This window comes from Chiloscyllium punctatum, chromosome 29 (genome assembly GCF_047496795.1).
Source record: "Chiloscyllium punctatum isolate Juve2018m chromosome 29, sChiPun1.3, whole genome shotgun sequence".
In the NCBI taxonomy this organism is placed as follows: domain Eukaryota; kingdom Metazoa; phylum Chordata; class Chondrichthyes; order Orectolobiformes; family Hemiscylliidae; genus Chiloscyllium; species Chiloscyllium punctatum.
Genome location: NC_092767.1, coordinates 37990359 through 38003395, shown reverse-complemented (window position 1 = coordinate 38003395; position 13037 = coordinate 37990359).

The window sequence follows — 13037 nt, the reverse complement described above, 5'->3', positions numbered from 1 at the left end:
TTCGAGACAGAGTGCAGGGTAAGACAGAAAGGGAGAGGCAGGAGGGCGAGAGGGGGTGAGAAGAGGGGTGAGAGAGACGGGAAGAGAGAATGAGGGGGTTTGAGAGAGGGGGTGGTGAGAGAGGGGTGGTGAGAGACACAGGGAGTGAGAGAGAGGTGTGAGAGAGAGGGGGTGAGAGACAAGGGGTGTTTGAGAGAGAGACAGTGGGGAGTGGGTAAGAGAGAGTGTGGAGTGAGAAGGAGAGGGTGTGAGAGAGAGAGTGGGTGAGAGAGAGGGGTGAGAAAGCGACGGGTGAGAGAGAGGTGTTGAGAGAGGGGGCGAGAGAGAGGAAGTGAGAGAGAGGGGGTGAGAAACAGGGGTGTGAGCGAGAGAGAATGGGTGTGAGAGAAAAGGGATGTGAGAGAGATGGTGTGTGAGACACAGAGGGTGGGAAAGAGAGAGAGACGTGCGCTAAGAGAGAGACAGTGGGGTGAGAGAGTGAGATGGGAGTGAGAGAGAGGTGGTGTGAGAGACAAGGCGAGAGAGGGGGGTAGCGAGTGGAGGCAAGAGAGGGGGTAGAGAGAGGGGGTAGAGAGAGGTGGAGAGAGAGAGAGGAGTTGAAGAGAGAGGGCGTGCGAGAGAGTGGTGAGAAAGAGAGAGAGAGAGAAAAAGAGAGAAAGTGTAAGTGAGAAAGAGATAGCGTGAGTGAGAAAGAAAGAGGGGGTGAGAGAGCGAGGGGTGAGAGAGTGGGTGGAGTGAGAAGGGGTTGAGAGACAGACGGGATGGGACAGAGAGAGAGACTGTGGTGAGAGAGAGAGAGAGGGGTGAGAGAGTGAGATGGGAGTGAAAGGGGATGTGAGAGAGGGCTAAGAGAGAGAGAGGGAATGAGAGAGAGGGAGTTGGGACAGAGAGAGGGGGTGAGAGAAAAGGGGTGATTGAGAAAGAAAGTGGGGAGGGGGTAAGAGAGAGAGTGGTGTTTGAAGGAGACGGTGAGAGAGAGAGTGGGTGAGAGAGATGGGTGAGAGAGCGAGGGGTGAGAGAGAGGGGTTGAGAGAGAGGGGGTGAGAGAGAGGGGGTGAGAGAGAGGGGGTGAGAGAGAGGGGGTGAGAGAGAGGGGTGTGGGAGAGAGAGGGGTGTGAGAGACAGAGAGCTGGGCGAGAGGGCAGTGAGAGGGAGAGGTGGGATTGAGTGACAGAGAGGGGTGGGAGAGAGACATTAAGAGAGAGAGGGAGTGAGCGAGGGAGTGAGAAGGAGAGAGAGGGGATGAGAAAAAGGCAGAGAGATCGTGGGAGAGAGGGCGGGGAGAGAGAGACAGTGTGGGTGAGAGTGTGTGGGGGGATGTAAAAGTGATTGGGGTGGGAGAGAGAGGGGTGACGGAGAGAGAGAGGGAGGTGAAAGCGGTGGATGTGAGAGAGAGCGAGGGGTTGAGCTGGGGGGGTGATAGACGTATGGGGTGAGAGAGTGAGGGGGGTTGCTAGAGGGGTTGGTGAGAGTGAGGGGGAGTGAGAAAGAGGGGGGTAAGAGAGAGAGAGAGAGCGAGAGAGAGAGAGGGGGAGTGAGAGAGAGGGGGAGTAAGAGAGAGAGCGAGAGATAGAGGGGTGGGAGAGAGGGGGGTTGACAGAGAAAGAGAGGTGCGAGAGAGAGAGCGAGGGGCGAGAGAGGGAGTGAGAGAGAGGGGTTGAGAGAGAAAGAGAGGGGTGAGAGAGAGGGGAAGAGAGAGGGGATTTGCGTGAGGGGTGAGGGTGGAGGTGTTAGAGAGAGAGAGCGCGGGGTAAGAGAGAAAGGGAGAGGGGTGAGAGGGTGAGAGAGGGACGAGGGGTGAGAGTGGGTGACAGAGAGAGGGGTGAGGGAGAGGGGATGAAAGCGAGAGGGGTGTTGAGAGAGGGGGTGGTGAGAGAGGGGTGGTGAGAGACACACGGAGTGAGAGAGGTGTGCGAGAGAGGGGGTGATAGAGCGAGGCGTGAGAAAGAGGGGTTGAGAGAGGGGGATGAGAGAGAGGGGGGTTGAGAGTGAGAGGGGTGGGGGGGTGAGAGAGAGAGAGAGGGGTGAGAGAGAGGTTTGGAAGAGAGGGGGAGTGGGAGAGTGAGGGGGTGAGAGAGAGAGCTGGGAGAGTAGGCGGTGAGAGGGAGAGGTGGGAGTGAGTGACACAGAGGGAGTGGGAGAGAGAGGGGTGAGAGAGAGAGCGAGAAGGAGAGAGAGGGGATGAGAAAGCGGCAGAGAGATGGTGGGAGAGAGGGTGGGTGAGAGAGCGAGTGTGTGTGAGAGTGTGCGCGAGAGAGGGGGATGTGAAAGAGATTGGGGTGGGAGAGAGGGGTGACGGAGAGAGAGGGGAGAGAGAGAGGGGAGTGAGAGAGAGATGGATGTGAGAGAGTGAGAGAGGGGTTGAGAGAGAGTGGGTGAGAGACTGAGGGGGTAGGAGAGTGATGGGATGAGAGATTGAGGTGTGTTGAGAGAGGGGGTGGTGAGAGGGGGACAGTGTGAGAGAGAGAGAGTGAGAGAGAGAGACGGGTAGAGAGAGGGGTTGACAGCGAAAGAGAGGGGTGAGAGAGAGAGGGGTGAGAGAGAGAGGGGAAGAGAGAGGGGGTGAGCGAGACAGGTGAGAGGGGGAGGGGTTAGAGAGAGAGAGCGCGGGTTTAAGAGCGAAATGGAGAGGGGTGAGGGGGTGAGAGAGGGAAGAGGGGAGAGAGGGGGTGACAGAGAGAGGGGTGAGAGAGATGGGATGAGAGAGAGGGGGTGGTGAGAGATGGGTGGTGAGAGACACAGGGAGTGAGAGAGAGGTGAGTGAGAGTGGGGGTGAGAGAGCGAGGGGAGAGAAAGAGGGGTTGATAGAGAGGGGGTGAGCGAGGGGGGTTCAGAGTGAGAGGGGTGGGGGGGTGAGTGAGAGAGAGGGGGTGAGAGAGTGAGAGGGTGGAAGAGAGGCGGAGTGGGAGAGAGAGGGGTGAGAGAGAGTGGGGGTGAGAGAGAGAGAGCGAGAAGCTGAGAGAGGGGATGCGAAAGAGGCAGAGAGATGGTGGGAGAGAGGGAGGGGGTGAGAGAGCGAGGGTGTTTGAGAGTGTGTGAGAGAGAGAGGGAGATGTGAAAGAGATTGAGGTGGGAGAGAAAGGGGTGACAGAGAGAGGTGAGAGAGGGGGTGAGAGAGAGTGGGGTTAGAGACAGAGGGGGTGAGAGAGTGAGAGGATGAGAGTTTGAAGGGTGTTGACAGAGGGGGTAGTGGGGGGGGGTGAGATGAAGAGGGAGTGAGAGAGAGGGAGTGAGAGAGGGGGGCGAGAGACAAATGTTGACAGTGTAAGAGATGGGTGAGCGAGAGAGGGGTGAGAGAGAGGGTGTGAGAGAGAGTGGTTGAGAGAGAGGGAGCTGGGAGAGAGAGAGAGAGGGTTGAGAGAGAGGAGGGTGTGAGAGAGAGAGGGGTGAGAGAGAGAGGGTTGAAGAGAGAGGGTGGGAGAGAAAGGGGGGTGAGAGAGAGAGATGAGTGAGAGGGCGGTGAGAGGGAGAGGTGGGAATGAGAGACAGAGAGGGCGTGGGAGAGAGAGGGGGTGAGAGAGAGGGGGTGAGAGATTGAGCGGGGTTTGAGAGTCAGAGGGGCGGAGGGTGAGAGAGAGGGGTGAGAGGGTGGAAGAGAGGGGGGTGTGGGAGTACGAGGGGGTGTGGAAGTGAGAGGCGGAGAGAGAGAGAGCTGGGTGAGAGGGCGGTGAGATGGAGAGGTGAGAGTGAGTGACACAGAGGGGGGTGTGAGAGAGGGGTGAGAGAGAGAGGGGGTGAGAGAGAGGGAGCGAGCAGGCGAGAGAGGGGATGAGAAAGAGGCAGAGAGATGGTGGGAGAGGGGGAGGGGGTGAGAGAGCGAGGGTGTGAGAGAGTGTGTGTGAGAGAGAAGGGGATGTGAAAGAGATTGGGGTGGGAGAGAAAGGGTGATAGAGAGAGGGGGATAGAGAGGGGGGTGAGATAGAGATGGATGTGAGAGAGAGAGAGGGGGATTGAGAGAGAGTGGGTGAGAGACTGAGGGAGTGAGAGAGTGATGGGACGAAAGTTTGAGGGGTGTTGAGAGGAGGGGGTGGTAAGGGGGGTGAAGAGAGCGGGAGTGAGAGAGGGTGTGAGAGAGAGTGGTGAGAGAGAGGGTTTGAGAAAGAGGAAGGTGGGAGAGAGAGAGGGGGTGAGAGACTGATGGGGTGAGAGAGTGAGGGGATGAGAGATTGAGTGTGGTTCAGAGAGGGAGTGAAGAGAGGGGGGGTGAAAGAGAGATGTATGTGAGAGAGAGAGAGACGGGTTGGGGGGGGTGAGAGACTGAGGGGGGTTAGAGAGTGAGGGGATGAGAGATTGAGGGGTGTTGAGAGAGGGGGTGGTAAGAGGGGGCGGTTAGAGAGGGAGGAAGTGAGAGAGAGAGAGAGAGAGGGTGAGAGAGGAATTGACAGAGAAAGACAGAGTGTGTGAGAGAGAGTGGTGAGAGAGTTTGAGAGAGAAAGAGAGGGGTGAGAGAGAGAGAGAAGAGAGAGGGGGTGAGCGAGAGGGGTGAGAGGGGGAGGGGTTCGAGACAGATTGCAGGGTAAGACAGAAAGGGAGAGGGGAGGAGGGTGAGACGGGGTGAGAGAGATAGGAAGTGAGAGAGGGGTAAGAGAGAGGGGTGAGAAAGAGAGAGGGGTTGAGAGAGTGAGGGTGAGAGAGATTGAGGGGATAACAGAGTGAGGGGGTTTGAGAGAGGGGGTGCTAAGAGAGAGAGGGCTGAGAGAGCGAGTGGTGAGAGAGGGGTTGAGAGAGAGAAGGGTGAGAGAGAGAGGGGGTGAGAGAGAGAGGTGTGTTGAGAGACAGAGGGGGTGGAGGGTGAGAGAGAGAAGGGTGTGAGAGAGAGAGGGTTGAGAGGGGGTGGGAGAGAGAGGGGGTGGAAGATCGGGGATTGGGAAGAGAGAGGGGTGAGTGAGAGAGAGCTGGGTGAGAGGGCAGTGAGAGGGAGAGGTGGGAGTGAGTGATAGAAAAGGGGTGGGAGAGAGAGGGGTGAGAGCGACCAGGGGTGAGAGAGAGGAAGTGAGAAGGAGAGAAAATGGATGAGAAAGAGGCAGAGAGATGGTGGGAGAGAGGGAGGGAGTGAGAGTGCGAGGGTGTGTGAGAGTGTGTGTGATAGAGAGGGGTTGTGAAAGAGATTGGAGTGGGAGAGAGAGAGGGGTTGAGAGAGAGGGGTGAGAGAGAGAGGGAGTGAGAGAGAGGGGTAAGAGAGAGGGGGTGAGAGAGCGAGGGTGGAGAGAGTGAGGGTGTGAGAAAGTGATGGGATGAGAGAGTGAGGGGGTTAGGGAGAGGGGGTGCTGAGAGAGAGAGGGGTTAGAGAGAGTGGTGTGTTGAGAGAGAGGGTGTGGAGGGTGAGAGAGAGAGAAGGGTGAGATAGAGAGTTGAGAGAGGGGTTGTGGGAGAGAGTGGGGGTGAGAGAGAGAGGTGAGAGAGTGAGAGAGTGGAAGAGAGGGGTTTGGGAAAGAGAGGGGTGAGAGAGAGGGGGTGAGAGAGAGTCGGATGTGAGAGAGAGCGAGGGATTGAGGGGGGTGAGATACTAAGGGGGGTGAGAGAGTGAGGGGATGGGAGATTGAGGGGTGTTGAGAGAGGGGGTGGTGCGAGGGGGGCGTGAGAGAGGGGGTGAGAGAGTGACAGCCAGAGAGAACGATAGAGCAAGAGTGAGAGTGAAGAGGTGAGAGAGATAGAGTGGACTGAGAGAGAGGGTGAGAGAGAGTGAGAGTGACAGACAGAGAGGCCATGAGCGACAGAGAGAGAGAGAGCATAAGTGAGAGAGAGCGAACGAGAGAGACTGTGAGATATGAGAGAGATGGAGGCAAGAGAGAGAGAGAGAGGCAGGGAGAGAGAGAGCGTGAGAAGCGCGTGAGAGAGTGAGAGAGAGACCACAAGAGGAAGAGAGCGAGCGGACGAGTGAGAGAGAGAGAGAGGATGCGAGAGACACAGAGAGAGAGAGAGAGAGGGGGGAGTGAGAGAGGGATGTGAGAGAGAGGAGCGAGAGAGGAGGGGAGAGAGAGGAGGGGAGAGAGAGGGCGAGGTAGGCGGAGGGAGAGGGAGAGGGGCGGGATTGGGGGCAGAGAGAGGGCGCAGTGTGGGGGAGAGAGAGGGCGCAGAGAGAGGGGGAGAGAAGGGTGAGAGAGAGAGGGGGAGAGAGAGGGGGAGAGAGAGGGGGAGGGGGGAGAGAGTGGGAGAGACATGGCGGAGAGAGGGGGAGAGAGTCGAGGAGAGGGGTTGAGCGAGAGGTGGAGCGAGAGGTGGAGAGAGAGGGGGAGAGGGGGAGAGAGTGGGGGGAGAGATTGGGTGGAGAGAGAGGTGTTGAGAGAGAGGAGGCGAGAGAGAGGAATTGAGAGAGAGAGGGTGAGAAACAGGGGTGTGAGAGAGAGAAGGGGTGTGAGAGAGAAAGGGTGGGAGACAGAGGGGTGGGGAAGAAAGAAAGACATGGGGGGAGAGAGTGAGAGTGGGGTGAGAGAGTGGTATGGGAGTGAGAGAGAGGGGGTGTGAGAGACGGGGAGAGTGGGGATAGACAGTGGGGGGCAAGAGAGGGAGAGAGAGCGGAGAGAGAGAGGGAGAGAGAGAGTGGGAGAGGAGTTGACAGAGCGGTTGAGAGAGGGTATTGAGAGAGAGAGGTGAGAGAGGGGTGAGAGAGTGAGATGGGAGTGAAAGGGGATGTGAGAGAGGGCTAAGAGAGAGAGAGGGAATGAGAGAGAGGGAGTTGGGACAGAGAGAGGGGGTGAGAGACAAGGGGTGATTGAGAGAGAGAGAGAAAGTGGGGAGGGGGTAAGAGAGAGAGTGGAGTGAGAAGGAGAGGGTGTGAGAGAGAGGGTGGGTGAGAGAGAGGGGTGAGAGAGCGAGGGGTGAGAGACAGGGAGTGAGAAGGAGAGAAAGGGGATGAGAAAGAAGCAGAGAGATGTTGGGAGAGAGGGAGGGGGTGACAGAGTGAGTGTGGGGTGAGAGTGTGAGTGGGATGAGATAGTGAGATGGGAGTGAAAGACAGGGGGAGAGAGGGGTAGACAGTGGGGGGCAAGAGAGGGGGTATAGAGAAGTGAGAGAGGGAGGGAGAGAGAGCGGAATGAGAGAGAGGGCGTGAGAGAGAGAGGGGGTGAGAAAGAGAGAGAGTGAGTGAAAAAGAGAGACAGTGTAAGTAGAAAGAGAGAGCGTGAGTGAGAAAGAGAGCGGGTGAGAGAGCGAGGGGTGAGAGAGAGGGGGTGAGAGAGAGGTGGTGAGAGAGAGAGAGCTGCGTGAGAGGGCGGTGAGAGGGAGAGGTGAGAGGTGAGAGAGAGGGAGTGAGAAGGAGAGAAATGGGATGAGAACGAAGCAGAGAGATGGTGGGAGAGAGGGAGGGGGTGAGAGAGTGAGGCGGTGAGAGAGAGGGGTTGAGAGGGGGGAGAGAGTGTTAGTAGGGTGTGAGAGAGAAGGTGTAATAGAAAGGGGGAGACACGGTGGAATGAGAGAGGGGGTGAGAGAGAGGGGCTGAGAGAGACGGGGGTGCAAGAGAGGGAGGGTGAGAGTGGGAGGGGCTGGGAGAGAGAGACTGGCTGAGAGAGGGATGGCTGAGAGAGAGGGGTTGAGATAGGGAGAGTGTGAGAGAGGAGGGATAAGAGTGGGAGGCGGAATAAGGGACGGATGAGAGAGGGAGGGTGACAGAGAGGGGTGTGAGAGAGAGGAGTGAGAGACAGAAGTGAGAGATGGGGAGAGCGGGAGCGAGTGGGAGAGAGGGGGAGAGAGGGGGGGAGAGAGGGAGGGTGTGAGAGTGCGAGCGTGTGAGAGAGGGACGGGATGAGAGAGGGAGGGGCGTGAGAGAGAGGGGTGTGAGTGTGAGAGAGAGAGAGGTGAGAGAGAGAGGGTGAGAGAAAGGAGTGAGGGGGAGAGAGAGGGGAGAGAGAGGAGTGAGGGAGGGGGAGAGAGGGGCAGAGAAGATAAGAGAGCTAGAGTGGTGAGAGAAAGAGAGGGGTGGCCGAGAGAAGAGTTTGAGAGAGAGAGAGAGGGGCTGTAAGAGGGAGGTGAGAGAGGGGTTGAGAGGGGTAGGTAGGTGAGTTGGTGTGTGGGAGATGGGGGTGGGAGAGGGGGTGGGGGGTGAGGGAGGTGGGGGGGAGATAGAGGGGGTGTAAGGGACGTGGGAGAGAGAGGTGTGTGAGAGGGAGCTGGATGAGAGGGGGTGAGGGGGGCTGATAGAGAGAAGTGGGTGAGAGAGAGAGAGTGAGAGTGTGTGAGAGGTTGGTGAGAGATGGGGAATGAGAGAGAGTGGAGGGTGAGAGAGAGGGGGTTGAGAGAGAGAGAGCGACGGGAGTGAGAGAGAGAGGGTGGGAGAGAGAGAGGAAGAGAGAGAGAGGGTGAGAATGAGGGGGGTGAGAGAGAGAGGGTGAGAGAGAGGGAGTGAGAAGGAGAGAGAGGAGATGAGAAAGAGATAGAGAGAGGGTGGTAGAGAGGGACGGGGTGAGAGAGAGGGGGTGAGAGAGAGGGGGTGAGAGAGAGGGGTGAGAGAGCGAGGTTGAGATAAAGAGGGGTTGAGTGAGAGTAGGGGGTGAGAGAACGAACGTGGGTGAGAGAGGGGAATGGGAGAGAGTGGGTGAGAGAGAGCAGTAGAGAGAGAGGGGCTGAGAGGGGGAGAGAGAGGTTGAGAGAAAGAGAATGAGAGACAGAGACGAGGGGAAAGTGGGTGAGAGAGAGAGGGTTAGAGAGATGGGAGACAGGGGGTTGAGAAAGATGGGTTGCGAGAGAGAGGAAGTGAGGGGGAGGACTGAGAGAGACAGAGACGGATAGAGAGAGCGACAGTCAGAGAGAACGATAGAGCAACAGTGAGAGTGACAGACAGAGAGAGCATGATCGACAGAGAGAGAGAGAGAGAGTTCGAGCGAGAGAGAGCGAACAAGAGAGACCGTGAGATAAGAGAGAGAGGGAGGCAAGAGAGAGGGAGAGAGGCAGGGAGAGAAAGAGCGTGAGAAGAGGGTGTGAGAAGAGGGTGAGAGAGAGAGAGAGAGCAAGAGTAAGAGAGCGAGCGGAAGAGTGAGAGAGAGAGGATGCGAGAGAGAGAGAGAGGCGGGGTGAGAGAGGGGTGCGAGAGAGAGGGGGCGAGAGAGGAGAGGAGAGAGGAGGAGAGAGAGAGGGCGAGGGACGGGGAGGGAGAGGGAAGGGAGAGGGGGTGGGATTTGGGGAAGAGAGAGGGCGCAGAGAGGGAGGAGAGAGAGGGGGCAGAGATAGGGGGAGAGAAGGGTGAGAGAGAGGGTGAGAGAGAGGGTGAGAGAGGGAGGGAGAGACATGGCGAAGAGAGGGGGAGAGAGTGGAGGAGAGGGGGAGAGAGGGGTGAGAGAGAGGGGAAGAGAGGGGGGAGCGAGAGATGGGGAGAGAGGGGGGTTAGAGAGAGGTGTTGAGAGAGAGGGAGTGAGAAACGGGGTGTGAGAGAGAGAAGGGGTATGAGAGAGAAAGGGTGGGCGACAGAGGGGGTGGGAGAGAGAGAGATGTGGGCTAAGAGAGAGAGTGGGGGGGAGAATGAGAGTGGGGTGAGAGAGTGAGATGGAAGTGAGGGAGAGGGGTGTGAGAGTCGGGAGAGTGAGGGGTAGAGAGTGGGGGGCAAGAGAGGGGAGAGAGAGAGGGGGAGAGAGAGGGGAGAGAGAGAGGGGAGAGAAAGGGGGGGTGAGAGAGAGAGGGGTGAGAAAGAGAGAGTGTGAGTGAAAAAGAGAGTGTGTAAGTGAGAAATGAGAGCGTGAGTGAGAAAGAGAGAGCGGGTGAGAGAGAAGGGGTGAGAGAGAGGGGGTGGGGTGAGAGGGGGGTGAGAGATAAGGGGTGTGAGACAGAGGGGGTGGGACAGAGAGAGAGACTGTGGTGAGGGAGAGATAGGGGTGAGAGAGTGAGATGGGAGTGAGAGAGAGGGGAAATGAGAGAGGGGTAAGAGAGAGAGGGAGTGAGAGAGAGGGAGTGTGAGAGAGAGGGGTAAGAGAGCGAGGGGTGAGAGAGAGGGGTTGAGAGAGAGAGGGGTTGAGAGAGAGATGGGGATGAGAGAGAGAAGGGGGGTGAGAGAGAGAAGGGAGTGAGAGAGGGGGGTGAGAGACAGAGGAGTGAGAGAGCGGTTGAGAGAGGGGTTCAGAGAGAGGGGGAGAGAGGGATTGAGAGAGGGGGTTGAGAGAGAGGGGATGAGATATGGGTTTAGAGAGAAGGGGGAGAGAGAGGGGGAGGGTGGAGAGAGATGGGGAGAGGGGGTTGTTAGGAGGAGAGGGGAGAGACAGGGGGTGAAAGAGGGTGCAGAGAGAGGGGGAGAAAAGGGTGAGAGAGAAGAGGAGTGAGAGGGGAGAGAGAAGAGGGAGAGAGAGTAGAGAGAGAGGGGAGAGAGATGGGGAGGGGGAGTGAAGGGAAAGGAGTGGAGGAGAGGGGGAGAGAGGTGGTGAGAGAGAGGGGTGAGAGAGAGGTGTTGAGAGAGACAGGGTGAGAGAGAGAAGGGGCGTGAGAGAGAAGGGTCGAGAGAGAGAGGGGCGAGAGAGAGAGGGGTGAACGAGAGAGGGGTGAAAGAGAGGGTTTGAGAGAGAGGGTTGAGGGAGAGAAGGGGGTGAGAGAGAGGGGGTGAGAGAGAGAGTGCAGAGAGAGTGGTTGAGAGAGTGGGGGAGTGTGAGAGAGGGGTTGAGAGAGAGGGATTGAGAGAGAGGGGTGAGATAGAGATGGGGGTGCGAGAGAGAGGGGTTTGAGAGAGAGGGGGTGAGAGAGAGGGAGCGGGTGAGTGAGAGAGGACGATATGAGGGGGTGAGAGGAAGGGGAGAGACAAAGGGGAGAGACAAAGGGGGAGTGAGAGTGGGTCAGAGAAAGATTGGACGTGAGACAGAGAGGGGATTGGGAGAGAGGGGAGAGAGAGAGGGGTTGAGAGAGAGAGGGAGACAAGAGAGAGGGGGAGAGGCAGGGAGAGAGAGCGTGAGAAGAGGGTGAGAGAGAGAGAGAGCAAGAGTAAGAGAGCGAGCGGAAGAGTGAGAGAGAGATAGAGGATGCGAGAGAGAGAGGGGGGAGATGAGAGAGGGGTGTGAGAGAGACAGGCGAGAGAGGATGGGAGAGAGGAGGAGAGAGAGACGGCGAGGGAGAGGGAGGGAGAGGGAAGGGAGGAGGGCGGGAATTGGTGAAGAGAGAGGGCGCAGAGAGGGGGAGAGAGAGGGGGCAGAGAGAGGGGGAGAGAAGGGTGAGAGAGAGGGGAAGAGAGAGGGGGAGCGAGGGAGGGGGAGAGAGGGGGGTGAGGGAGAGGTGTTGAGAGAGAGGGAGTGAGAAACAGGGGTGTGAGAGAGAGAAGGGGTATGAGAGAGAAAGGGTTGGCGACAGAGGGGGTGGGAGAGAGAGAGAGATGTGGGCTAATAGAGAGAGTGGGGGGAGAGAATGAGAGTGGGGTGAGAGAGTGAGATGGAAATGAGGGAGAGGGGTGTGAGAGACGGGAGAGTGAGGGGTAGAGAGTGGGGGTCAAGAGAGGGGAGAGAGAGAGGGGGAGAGAAAGGGGAGAGAGAGAGAGAGAGAGGGGGTGAGAGAGAGAGCGGGTGAGAAAGAGAGAGTGTGAGTGAAAAATAGAGAGTGTAAGTGAGAAATGAGAGCGTGAGTGAGAAAAAGAGAGCGGGTGAGAGAGAAGGGGTGAGAGAGTGGGGGTGGGGTGAGAGGGGGGGTGAGGGATAAGGGGTGTGAGACAGAGGGGGTGGGACAGAGAGAGAGACTGTGGTGAGGGAGAGATAGGGGTGAGAGAGTGAGATGGGAGTGAGAGGGGAAGTGAGAGGGGTAAGAGAGAGAGGGAGTGAGAGAGAGGGAGTGTGAGAGAGGGGTAAAAGAGCGAGACGTGAGAGAGAGGTTGAGAGAGAGAGGAGTTGAGAGATAGATGGGGATGAGAGAGAGAGAAGGGGTGTGAGACAGAGAGGGGTGAGAGAGAGAGGAGTGAGAGAGCGGTTGAGAGAGAAGGGTTGAGAGAGAGGGGGAGAGATAGGGGTTTAGAGAGAAGGGTAGAGGGGGGGGAGGGGGGAGATAGATTGTGAGAGGGGGTTGTGAGGAGGAGAGGGGAGAGAGAGGGGGTGAAAGAGGGGGCAGAGAGGGGGGAGAGAAGGGTGAGAGAGAGAGAAGAGGAGAGAGAGGGGAGAGAGAGATGGGGAGGGGGAGTTGAAGGGGAAGGAGTGGAGGAGAGGGGGAGAGAGGGGTGCGAGAGAGGGGAGAGAGGGGGTGATAGAGAGATGTTGAGAGAGAGGGGTGAGAGAGAGAGAAGGGGTGTGAGAGAGAAGGGTTGTGAGACAGAGGGGGTGGAAGAGAGAGAGAGAGACGTGGGGTGAGAGAGAGATTGGGGTGAGAGAGTGAGAGTGGGGTGAGAGAGTGAGATGGGAGTGAGAGAGAGGGGATGTGAGAGACAGGGGGAGACAGGTGGTAGAGATTGGGGCCTAGAAAGGCGGGGGGTGAGAGAGAGGGGAGAGAGGGGGAGAGAGAGGGGGGTGAGAGGGAATGAAAAAATTGGGCAGAGAGAGGGGGGAGAGAGAAGGGGAGAGAGAGAGGGAGAGAGAGGGGGTTTGAGAGAGGGGGGTGAGAGAGAGAGTGAATAAAGAAGTGAGAGTGTAGAGGTGAGACAGAGAGAGTGATTGAGAAAGAGATCGCGGGTGAGAGAGAGGGGGTGAGAGAGAGGGAGTGGGGGTGAGAGGGGTGTGAGAAAGAAGGGGTGATTGAGAGACAGAAAGTGGGGAGGGGATAAGAGAAAGAGTGGAATGAGAAGGAGAGGGTGTGAGAGCGAATGGGCAAGAGAGAGGGGTGAGCGAGAGGGTGAGAGGGGGAGTGGTTAGAGGGAGAGAGCGAGGGGTAAGAGCGAACGGGTGTGAGAGAGGGAGAGAGGGTGAGGGGGTGAGAGAGGGAGGGATGAGAGAGAAGGGCTGAGAAAGAGGGGCTGAGAGAGAGAGAGGTGAGAGAATAAGGGTTGGAGTGAGTGAGGGGATGAGAGAGTGAGCTGGGTTGAGAGAGGGGGTGTTGAGAGAGAGCGGGGGTGAGAGAGAGAGGGAGTGAGAGAGAGGGTGAGAGAGAGAGGAGTGAGAGATAGAGGGGTTGAGAGAGAGAGGAGATGAGAGAGAGGGGGGATAGGGTGAGAGAGAGAG